Raw genomic sequence first — 12,216 nt, forward strand, 5'->3', positions numbered from 1 at the left:
GTGGCCCCATAAGATGACATTCAGCATATAAAAAACCTACAGTTTGAATGTAGAAAAGTAAACAACAAATCATTGTGAAGTCATGTTTTCTCTCTAACAAAAAAACAGCATTTCTGGCATGCTCATCTGAAGAGTTTCTCATCTCCAATTATCCAGTTGAAACTAAAAAAAACCCAAAAAACCCAACTTCAACAGTTTCATTTAAACAAGAATGAAAGGCTGTTTCCACAGGTGAATATGCTTCTATTGGAAAGAGTCAATGTAAAGATTACAATGTTCAAGTGAATTTCACAAAATTAACAAGAATCCAAAATTGGAATGGATTTTAATCTCCATCATTGGACTCCCTGTAGTGCTGCTGTCATGAATAGTTCTTCAGCTGTGCAAAATGTTCATAATTGAATCCATCTTGTTTTGCTACTAATTTGAAAGTCAGGCCAGCTTTGTCCAAAGAGTCTAGGAACATTCTGAATAAAGCACAGCTCACCAAACCTTGAATGAATCTCAGGCTATTTATGATTTTGCATCAAAACAAGAGCTGAGGAGATAATTCTTTTCTCTATTTGGGTACAACTTATTTGCAAACTTGCACAGAAATCATTGGTATTCACAAATACTTGCCAATTATTCTCCTAGCAGTATAAACTAAACCAATGCCAGAGTCAGGGGCAGGAAATGTTATTGGATAATAATCAAATAATGTATACGCTTATTCAACTATGTCCAATGAAAACCCATGCAAAACCATTTCAAATGGTTTAGTGCAATTTTGAGATGCTTTAGGCCAGAGAGGGTAATGTACAATTCAGTCCATGTTGGGGACTGTGCAAAGTGCATCTGACATTGCTTTCACTGCACACAATGTATGCATATGCTGCCCCATGTCTTTGGATGGTGCAGTCTGTTCCCTGCATGAAAGCAGCCAGCTCTCCAGGCCAGTGCAGAAAGTGGTTGGTGATGTGGGAGCTGAAAACCGAAGGACATTAAATAGAAAGACAAACTGTTGGGGGAGTGAGGCTGGAACGAAAATAAGTGCCAAGAAGAGAGAAGTAAAACTATGGAGACAAAGAGGGAAAGAATCAGAGATTAAATTCAGCTGAAGCTGTCCAGAGAGGAGCTCTGGAAAATATTTTCAATCCCTCTGGAGTTTTTGCTAGCGTGTTGGGGGAGTGGGGGATATACTGAGAATTTAAGACCTCAAAAGAACAAATGTAGAGACTAGATGAAAAGATAACAAATGAAGAACAGAAGGGAGTAAAGAAAGAAGGATCCACCTGAAATCTGAAAGCAGAATTGGGCTTTCTGATCTATTTCATTTTATATCTTAGGCTCATTTTTTTAAACAAAAACCTTAGCAGCCTATGTAAAGATCAAAGAACAAAGAGTGAGGAATACTATCCCCCTCAACCTTGTGGAATAGTATTTTGATATTGCTTTGGCAGTTTGAATGCCTAGAGCAAGCATTTAAGAGAGGGGGGGAAAGTGCTCAGAGCTTATTCAAGATGCATGAAAAGGCCATGTTGGTTTCTCTTAATTCAGTACAGATTTGAACACTTGGAAACTGAGTTGATTAGCAAGTCAAAGTCACATTAAGAAATCACTGCGTGCAGGATTCAAGTGCCTTGATGTGGTTAACACATCTGGAAGGTACAGAACTGTTTTTCTTCCCTTACATTCAGTACATGTAAACTCAGACTTGAGGTAATGGTGGCATTACAGACATTCTAGACTTTCTGCCCACTTTGATCATGACAGCTGCTCTCCTAGGCAGGTATTTAATATGGTTCCATATGCAGTTTACAAAAAATGTTTTATTTAACTTATAAAAAAATGGAAGTCTTCAAGGAACTGAGTGCAGCCTTGATCTGTTGGAAGGAGCAAATGGAAAGTAAGTTGACTGCAAATAGTGATGAGAAAGGAAGGGAGAAATACAGCTCTGAGTATAATTTACTGGGCACAATTCTTTATTGTTTACACTAAATTCTATTTACTGCAATGTTGAAACCATAGCCTTTGCATGGCTGGGTTCTGCAGCAGCAATCAATGTTGTTATTCTGAAACACTAGGTAGTAGCGCAATGCTTAGAAGGAATATTCCATCTGTTTCCTAGTTTAAGGCCAGAATTTCAAGAGACTGAACTCCCAGTTCGACACAGTCATGAAGTGGCCAGATTTTCAAAAGATCTAAGTGGGAGCTGCTGAGTGAGCCCTATGGAAAATCTGGCTGCTTCAAGTATCTAAAAGGAGCTCAGCTTTTTAGAAAATTATCATTAAGGCCAGGTCCCAAGTTATTTTTAAATTCCTGGACTGATTACTATGCTTTTGAAGCCTTCTCCATTTAAGGCCAGATATGTTGCAGATCTGGCTGAGAGGTAGGATGGAGGTCGGCAGAGGGCTCTGCACTCAAGGAGACATTTATACTCCCCCTGCATGTGATTCCACCAGCTCCAGATATGGGGCTTTTAATAATACTTTAGAATACATCCATGTTGTAGGTTTTTGTCCAAAAATGACTCTATCACTGCGGTAGCCAGTGGCTCTGTTGTTGGGGGGATGGGGAGGGAATAATTTTAAGAATATGATTATGGAACTCTTACTCATATGAGGAGTGACTTTAATGGGACTACTTCCATGATTAAAAACTGCTTAAGTGAGTTAAGGTTGAAGGATCAATCCCTAAGAGAAATAATGATACAGGGTTACCTAAAACAGCCTGCCAAATTTATATCTACAAGGGACATTCAGAGAGGCAAATAATAATTCTAATGGTTCAGGGTATAAATTTGTCCCAGGTGTAGTATCATCAGTTCTGGTGCCACATGCAAAGAAAATTATGGTGACCCCATGTTCCTTTAACAACAATATTAAATTAACTCTATGACTCACTTCTCCTATCCCCACCCAGTATGGCCCCAAACAGGCACTATATATGGTAGGCTGGATTAATTAGCTTTGGTGAGAGGAAGCTCCCAATGTAATGTATTAAATAGGAATCCCCAGATCTAGAAAGTGTAACATAATAAATCATCTGCATTTATAAAGGGCCTTTCTGCTTCAGAGTGCTTTACAATACTAATTAATGCTTCAACAGCCTTGGGACATAGGTAGGTAGAAAAGTATTATCGTCATTCTTCCTATTGTACAGAGAGGCTGAGAGGTTAGAAGGCTTGCCCCATGTCATAGGGCAAGTCAAGGTCAGGATGAGAACTGAGAAGCACCTAAGTCCTAATACTTTGCTCAGATCACTAGACAAAGCATACCTCTTTCCTGCACTAACACAAGTGTCTAAAGAAGGCCCATAAATTACGAATATTAAAATGCTTGAAATCTCTGGGCCTAATTGTGTAAGAGGATATTTCCTCCCAATCATAACTGGATGCCTTTCCTGAATATATGTTTTAGTCAAACACAAGTTAATAGGCTCAATGTAGGGGTTACTTGAAGTTTTTTGGTCCGTGGTATACAAGAGGTCCGACTGGGTAATCCAAATGGTCCCTTTTGGCCATAGCCACCAATACAGGGGGACAGAGGGACACACACAATGTGGGTGTGGGTTATGGTTTCCTAAGGACAGACTTATCTATGGATGAAGTAACTGCTAGATCAGGGGTCGGCAACCCTTGGCACACAGCCCATCAGGGTAATCTGCTGGCGAGCCACAAGACATTTTGTTTACGTTGACCATCTGCAGACAAGGCCTCTGCAGTTCCTAGTGGCCATGGTTTGCCGATCCCGGCCAATGGGAGCTGTGGGAAGCGGTGGCTAGCAAGTTCCTGCAGCTTCCCGCAGCTCCCATTGGCCAGGAATGGTGAACCGCGGCCACTGGGAGCTGTGGGGAGCCATGCCTGCAGATGGTCAATGTAAATAAACTATCTCGCGGCCCACCAGTGGATTACCCTGATGGGGCACGTGCCGAAGAGTGCTGACCGCCATGCTAGATGTAAAGAATAAGTATCTCTTTGGGGCCTCAAACCCTCTCACTCTACTCCCAGACACATTCGCTTTCCCCAACTTACACACAGTAGCAGATAGCAAACCAAGACCTCTATAAACGAACATAGTACATGGGATACCTATCAACTGTCCTTCATTGAAGGACATCAGTTATTTTAGTCCCAGCATTACCTATGTTGCTTATACATTTAGTGTCTTCTCACTTATTGTGGACAAGAATCTATAAGTGAGAGTCAATAAGGAGTTATTTACACTGCAGAACAGTCTCCTCCATTTGTGGTTTCCCTCATTTTGGGTCATATACTGCATTTCCACATCTGGGATTAGGGTCTGATCCAAAGGCCATTGAAGTCAATGGGAGTCTTTCCACTGACTTCAGTAGGTGCTGGATCAGTGCCTTTGAAAGGTATGGAGTAGTTAATCCTTCTACTATGTTAGGAAGCCTGTCTGCCGCAAGAAGTTGTGCACAAACAGGCTGTTACAGTAGGTATGCAGGGAGCAGCCCTGGTTATTCTCTGGCAGAACTGACCCTTTGGCAGGGGCGGCTCCAGGCCCCAGAACGGCAAGCGCGTGCTTTGGGCGGCAAGCTGCGGGGGGCGCTCTGCCAGGGCCACGAGGGCAGCAGGCAGGCTGCCCTCGTCGGCTTGCCTGCGGAGGGTCCGCTGGTCCCGCGGCTTCGGAGGACCTCCAGGACCTCCAGGTCCTCCGAAGCCACGGGACCAGCGGACTCTCCGCAGGCAAGCCGACGAGGGCAGCCTGCCTGCCGTGCTTGGGGTGGCAAAATTCCTAGAATCGCCCCTGCCCTTTGGTACCTTTAGAGTTTCAATAGGGTTCCCCTTCCTACACTCACACAAAGGAAAGAAGCCATTATTTATGCCATACGAGATTCTTATAAATACTACTGCACCTGTGGGCCCTTTCCTTCTCAGGTATCTTTGGAGGCTTTGTTTGTATATTTTTATTTTAGCTTTGTGTATTGAAATCAAGTGGTGATGGGTCACAAAAAGTTAATAAAATGCTACATTGCATGCTTTCTCAAGACATGATGTGTGGCATATTCACTCAGGGATAACTTTAAATGTCAGCACTGACTATTGTAAAAAAGAGACTTCAACACTTTTTGAATTCAGAGGAGGCTTATTTTTTCGCCTTGTTTATGCCACCTTTTCCTATATAATCATTGACTTTTTACCTCTCTGTAGGGATTGCTATCACTTTAATCTTAATGTTTCAAATGTAGACATATGCCAGTCAGTCTGGAGGGGAAAAAAAAGACAATCATCCCTGCTTTCTGAAGTTTGGAAAAGGTTCCTACTTTTTCATTTTATTTTCCTTTTTTCCAATGCCTTTGCACTTTTGGGAGGGATGGGGAGGTGGAGGTCAGGCCACTAGAATTATTGCAAAAAAAAACAAAGCAAAAAACAAACAGAAAACAAAAAAAATCCCACATAAGAGAAGTTGGAAATACTACAAGAAATACCTAATTAGAAACAAATTTAACAGTGCAGTCTGTACCTATGAGATTTCCAGTCTAATTTAGGAGAGCCATGAGGTTCAGATAATAAATAAATAAAAGCACTGAACAATGACATTTTATCTTTCAATAATATTTGAGTAGTTCAAATATATAAATCTTTTGTAGTAACCATAGAGGGAAATTATATGGTGTATATATAAAAGAGAGCCTAATAAATATTAGTGGCCAAGCTATCATAACAAGGAAATAAAGCTCTCTTAATGAAATCTAGTCAACTGCAAGTGAAGTTAATCCTTAATCTGGGACAAAGTGATACAATGATGTGACAGATAATGGTCCTGGGTCTCAACAGGAAGCTGTTAGACAGTAGAGTCCCAAGCTTAGGAGGTGTCATTAAGAAGGGGTAAATACAGAGGTGTGAAAGGGAAAATATCTACTTACAGAATATAGTATGTTTAGCTAATAGATTTATAGTTGTCTAAAGAAACAAAACTGGTATCACTCCCTGTTAGCAGCATGTACTTGTGTCCAATAAGCAAAGAAGTCAGTGTTGCTAAACCTTTTTTTGTAGAGCACTTACTCCTGCAGTCAGGTGATTACTGGAGAATCTCAGCTTTGGGGAAAAAGTTTTCTAGCCCTCATGTTTGCAGAGAAAAGCTTAAACATATGAACTGAGTAGTTTCTAATGACTCAGTAAAAGGCAGGAAAGGAAAATAACTCCAGGATTTAAAGAAAAACCACAATTTTTAAACCAATTATATAATTTTTGGAGCCCAACTCATGATTTTTGAATATTCAGAATTATCAAGTCTGAAAGCATATTGTAGGGAAAGTGCCCAAACAATCCTTTTGTTAAGTGTTCTAGAGCAGTGGTTCTCAAAGCCGGTCCGCCGCTTGTTCAGGGAAATCCCCTGGCAGGCCAGGCCGGTTTGTTTACCTGCTGCGTCTGCAGGTTCGGTTGATCGCGGCTCCCGCAGGCCGCAGTTCACCGATCCAAGCCAATGGGGGCTGCGGGAAATAGCGCGGGCCGAGAGGTTTTCCCTGAACAAGCGACGGACCTGCTTTGACAACCACTGTTCTAGAGAGCTCATCACTGAGGTATCCGATAAATTCTAGAATCATAGGACTGGAAGGGACCTTCACAGGTCTTCTAGTCCAGTCCCCTGCACTCATGGCAGGAATAAGTATAGACTTGAAAACTGTTATGTCCCCCTCTCAGTCTTCTTCTTCAGACTAAACAAACCCAATTCTTCAATCTTCCCTCATAGGTCATGTTTTCTAGACATTTACACATTTTTTGTTGCTCTTCTCTGGATTTTTTCCAGTTTGCCCACATATTTCCTGAAATGTGGTGCCCAGAACTGGACACAATACTCCAGTTGAGGCCATATCTGCATATTTTGGGGCTTATTAAAGGCTCAGTTTCTGATCAAACTTTTACATCAGTTCTCACAGGATTTTATTCAAACTGGTTTACTTCTTACACATCCAGGAGCAATATAGGGCCAAATCATCTCCACATAGTGCCCACAGATCAGGGAACAAGGAAGTCAATGAGTTTTGACTTTGAATTCCTGCTTGATCTTTCTTTCAGGGCCTGGAGATAGACTTTGCTCTCCACAGGACAGGAGAGAATCCATCCACAAAAATCAGTGGCTCCATCTATAAAGGAGTCCTGTGTCTCTGCACAAGTTAATACAATTCCTGACATTGTCTCTGAATTCTACCTTTCTTGGGGTGTGTGTGGGGGGGGAGGGCAGTCTTCATTTCATGTGACCATGGAGGAAACTAGCATAAATGAATGATGATGATGAAAGCCTTCATCATCAAGGGAATGCTTGCTGGTTTCCTGGGTGGGGGTGGGGGAGAGGGAGTGTACATTGGCTGTACATAGCCCAATTCATTCTGCCTCTTCCTCAACTGCTCACATTTATCTCTTCAAAGCACCCATGAAAGAGATTATTGAGTGAGGTAGAAAGGAGAAAGAATTTCTCTACCCACTTTGCCCCTCCCATTATCCCAGGCCCTGTCTACGCTGCTCTGCACCCACAGAAATGGATGGGAGCATTTGAAGCTTAATTTGTAAGCAATGAGTATACAAGTGCGTTGAGATTTAAGACTTTCAAGGGAAGCAAAATATTTTAGAATTGTCTATGGTATAATACAAAAAGGACACTTGGCCTATGATGTCGGCTGTAATTCTAGTCAAGGATGGACAATAGGATAGGGATCAATTTGCATGATGCAGAGCCACGTTTTCAAAAGGATTTAAGCTCAGGTTGTCAAGTGCTCATGCCGGCAAAATTGCTCAGATCTTTTCAGCAGTCCTCAGTCACCTTTTACATTTCTCAGTAAGGGCGGATTTGCTGAGCTCACTTAAAGATGGCCTCAACTGCAGATGCGAAACTCTTTTGAAAATTCTGGCCCTAAGTGTTCATAGTACATATTTCTTTATATTCAGGCAATTTCCCAGTTTGCAGTGCATTCCCCTTTCCTTAGCATACACTCAAGCAGGGCTGGTTCCAGACCCCAGCATGCCAAGCGCGCGCTTGGGGCGGCATTTTGCCAGCAGGGCAGCAGGCGGCTCCAGCGGACCTTCCGCAGTCATGCCTGCGGGAGGTCCACCGGAGCTGCGGGACCAGCGGACCTCCCGCAGGCATGACTGCGGAGGGTTCGCTGGTCCCGCGGCTTGGGTGGAACTCCCTCAGACATGCCTGCAAGAGGTCCCCCGGAGCCCCAGGACCGGCGACCGGCAGCCTGCCCCCTGCGGCGTGCCGCCCTGCTTGGGGCGGCCAAATTCCTAGAGCCACCCCTGCACTCAAGCAAAATGATAAATTGCTTAATAGGCTGTAGTTTATTAGTATATAAAGGATGAATTCCAGCATTTAGAGATTAACAAAAACAATTTCAGTTCTCTTTTTTATTTTAAGGCAATTTATTTTCTTTTAAGCAGAGAGGGACTGAATAAGGGCAAGCTACACAAGAGAATGGCACAGAGGTCACAGTCACTGGCATCTTAAACAGTTCCCTGTCAAAGTGAAAGTATTGATTACTGAGTTGCAAGGGCGTTTATGTTTTTTCTACGACTGCATTCCTTTTGCTCAAAGTTGTCTCTGAAGGGCCTCCAATGCTGAAATGTGATGCAAATTTCAAGTTCCCTTGATCTAAATTAGAAACTTTGGAACAACAGGTATTTTCCTGCTTCAGCTCATACTCTTGATAAATACACTACAATTATACTTTTTCTGCATAGTCAATGAGTGGAGGTGCTACTTCCAAACAATCAAAATGTGCAAAAGTGTCAAAAATCAAATTCAAAAAGATTTTAAGAATTAAAAAAAAATATTGGATTCTTTGGATTTGCTTTCTGGTTTTTGAGCCTTTTGAGCATATTCAGGTTAAATTTTTAAGCTTTTCCCTGCAACCATGATGCCTAGAATCTTTTTAATGAATAGTGAGATTCTCCCATAATCACTTGCCTTCAGGATCTGGGGCTTTAGGTAAAACATCAAATACTGAGAGGCTTAAAAGGAAATTGCATGTGTGAGTAACACTCTTTCTGCACAAAAGAAATACCTTCCTTAGGAAATGGAATGAACCCAGAATTTTTACTGTTTAAAGAATACAGATCTCAATTGTTTTCAATAGGAGTTGAGTGCCTAACTCTTAGATACTTCTGAAAACCCACTATAATTTTTTTTCAGGGCATAAATATAACTTGTCTGCTAAAATGATGTTTACATTAACTGTTCAGTGTAATATACTGGTCTCTAAGTATTCACTTGATGTTCATAGAGATCCCCTAGGAATGTGAGTGTGAGTTTCCATAGATTAGTAGAATAGAGGGATTGGAGGAGAGATAAGAGGTCGGACTGGTCTGCTCTCAACCAGAGAGAGAGAGGACAATATTGTGTTGGGTTTTTTTTAATAAAAACGGGTGGGAGGCTTTACGGAAGGAGTGATCATATTCATCACACTCAAATATCCAGAAAAGGCTTATGTAGAATACAGGGCTTTAACTTTTATATCCTTTTGCAAAGAGCTTTGGTCTTCTTCAGGATACAATGTGTTACACAAATGCAAGATAATGGGCCAGACTGAGATCCGCTAATTCAAGTTAATGAGCAGTTACTCATAAGAATATCCTCTTTTGCTCCAGTAGCCCTACTTATTGAAGTAGCTGTTTGCCAGTGGTATTAAAAGGATCACAACATGGCCTCAAAGTGTGTAAATGGTATTTCATTTAGCTAATTCTCCTTTTTTCTTGTTCTGTTCCCCTTCCTTTCTCCCGCCACCTCCACACACTCATGTTACCTCCTCCTCTACAAGATAAACCAATAAATACCTGAAATGTTCTGGCTTATACTCAGTCTAATAGAAATACTTTTTTCATAGTGTCAGGCAGTGTTATTGCTGGTATAAATGCAGACAGTTTATGTACTGTCACTCAGAATGCAGCAAACAGTGTTTTCTTATACTTCTGAATTTGCACATTATATATTTTGTAATTAGATCACTAATGTCACTTGAGAACCTTGGTGAGCAACAACTCCAAACCAGGTGATGATTAGCACATCTATTGGTTCTCTGTCTTAAAACCTTTTTAATTGTTTGTTTATTTTTCGGTGTCTTTACACTTGCTTCAATTATGCAACATATTCTATTATTCCAATTAGACAAATATAAGCATTTAGTGCCATGCTTCAGTCAGCAAACAGAACTTTCACTGTAAGATAAAGGAAAATGTCATTGTGGACAGTTGGTGGGCCTTATAATCTCTTCCATCTTTAAGATTTGAGCCCTGTAGTGCATGTGCCAGGGCTATAAAATCCTGTACAAGACCGTCATTAACTTAGACCATTCTAAGAGGACAAAACAGTATGCATGTTTAGACATAAATTAGTTTTATGTCAGCAACATCACATTTATTATGTGGGTTTTTTGGGGGAAGGTGAGGGAAGAGGAAGAATTTTCTTTGCTGAATCCAGGGTGAGTCAATCCAATCACTGACTAAGTTGACGTACACCATAAAACATGGCATATGACATATAGTCTTCTATTTGTGCTATAAACTAGGTTTTATGACATTATCTTTTGCAAGCATTATATGGGCAAGAAAGAAAAATGAGGGCAAGAAAGAACAGGAGCCAACATTGTCTTTAAAAATGTATAAATGTATCTGATCCTATTAATTCACTAACCTAGTGCTTCCCCAAAGTAGTTATGCAATAAATGTATCTATCCACTTTTCTAACAAGCTTACTGAGAATAAATTTCCTTAATACTTTCCATTGTTATACAGACACCACAAACATCCTATTAGTGTTTTTATTTTTTATCTGACATGTCCATCAACACCTACCAAGTTTTTTCTGTTTCCTCATTTAATTCAGATGCCATTTTTCTTTCCCTTAATGCTGTTTGGTTTTCCTATTTCTGTATTTAAATCTCTAAATTATATATAGCCACTAATAGCATGCACTTCAGGGTCTGAGAGGTTAATAGAATATTCTTAGCAAAGGAAAATATTAGTAAGCTGCATCTTTGTCAGGGGTGGATGATTTCATTGACCAATGTTAGATGGAAACAAATATGTAAAAGGAGTTTAAATATTGTACAAGTCTTTATTTGTAAGCTATTTCTTTGTCATTGATTGGAATCACATTAAACTGTTTACTCTCTGATTCACCACATTTTATAATCAAAAACACAAGAGCAATTTAGTTAGTAACTGTTTATAAAGCACTTTGAACATGGAAAGTGCTATATAAGTGCTAAGTATTATTTTTGTAAGTATTTTTTCTTGGATAATTCTGATATTACTCATTAAAAAGAAAGCCCTAATCCAGGTCCAGATGAAGGCTGGTCAAAAACTTTGTCAAAAAAGTGGGGGTTTTTTAATGGAAAGTTAGGGTTTCAGCTAAACACTTTTGTTTAAGAAAGTGTCTATCTGCAAAATATCAATGTTTTTAAAAAAGAACTGAATGTCCAAAAGCCAGAATCTCATCTGAAAACCAAAGTATATTGTTCCATCAAGAAGTTTGACCAATTCTACTAGTGAGATGTTACTTATAAGCGTAGCCCCACTTAAATAAATAGAACTGCTTGCAGAGCAAGGTATTATTCCTCTTAAATAGGGAGGGAGAACCTGGCCCTAAACAGGCTATGGTAAAGACAAACGAATGGATTCAAAATCAAACAACAACTTTTATAATAAGGCATGTATACTTGCTGTAGTCCATAATGTATATGGCTTCAACTCCCTTATCTTGTACAGTACACTCTCTTTTCTAGTAGTAAACTGTTAGAAAATAACTTGTACTCTCAATTCTGTTTTTTATATAAAAATTAATGCACTAAGACCATGATCCAACAAGGCCCTTAAATGGGTATATAACTGTATGCCTGTGAGTTTCATTTAAATCAGTGGTATTACTCAATGGTTTAAAGTTATATGCATGATGAAGGGCTTTGAGTGATCATGGCCTAAGTGGATAATGGGAGGGTAATGAAGACAATTATGAGAGAAATTCTGGCTCAGATTGATTTCAGCAGGGCCAGGATTTCACCTTTAGGCAGGAGCATTCTTTCAAAAGTAGATTTTTATGACTGAGAAACAGATTAGCTCATAATGAGTAATTAAGAAAGGAAGAACCCAAGTCTATCAGAATCATGTGTATATGTGTATCACTATAAGATAATTTTACCCATTCTCCTTAAATTATCTTCGGTTCCATTGATTCAGCTCTTTTCACTTCAGTGGGGTTGCACTAGTGTAAACAGACC

Source organism: Mauremys mutica, chromosome 2, assembly GCF_020497125.1.
Source record: "Mauremys mutica isolate MM-2020 ecotype Southern chromosome 2, ASM2049712v1, whole genome shotgun sequence".
In the NCBI taxonomy this organism is placed as follows: domain Eukaryota; kingdom Metazoa; phylum Chordata; order Testudines; family Geoemydidae; genus Mauremys; species Mauremys mutica.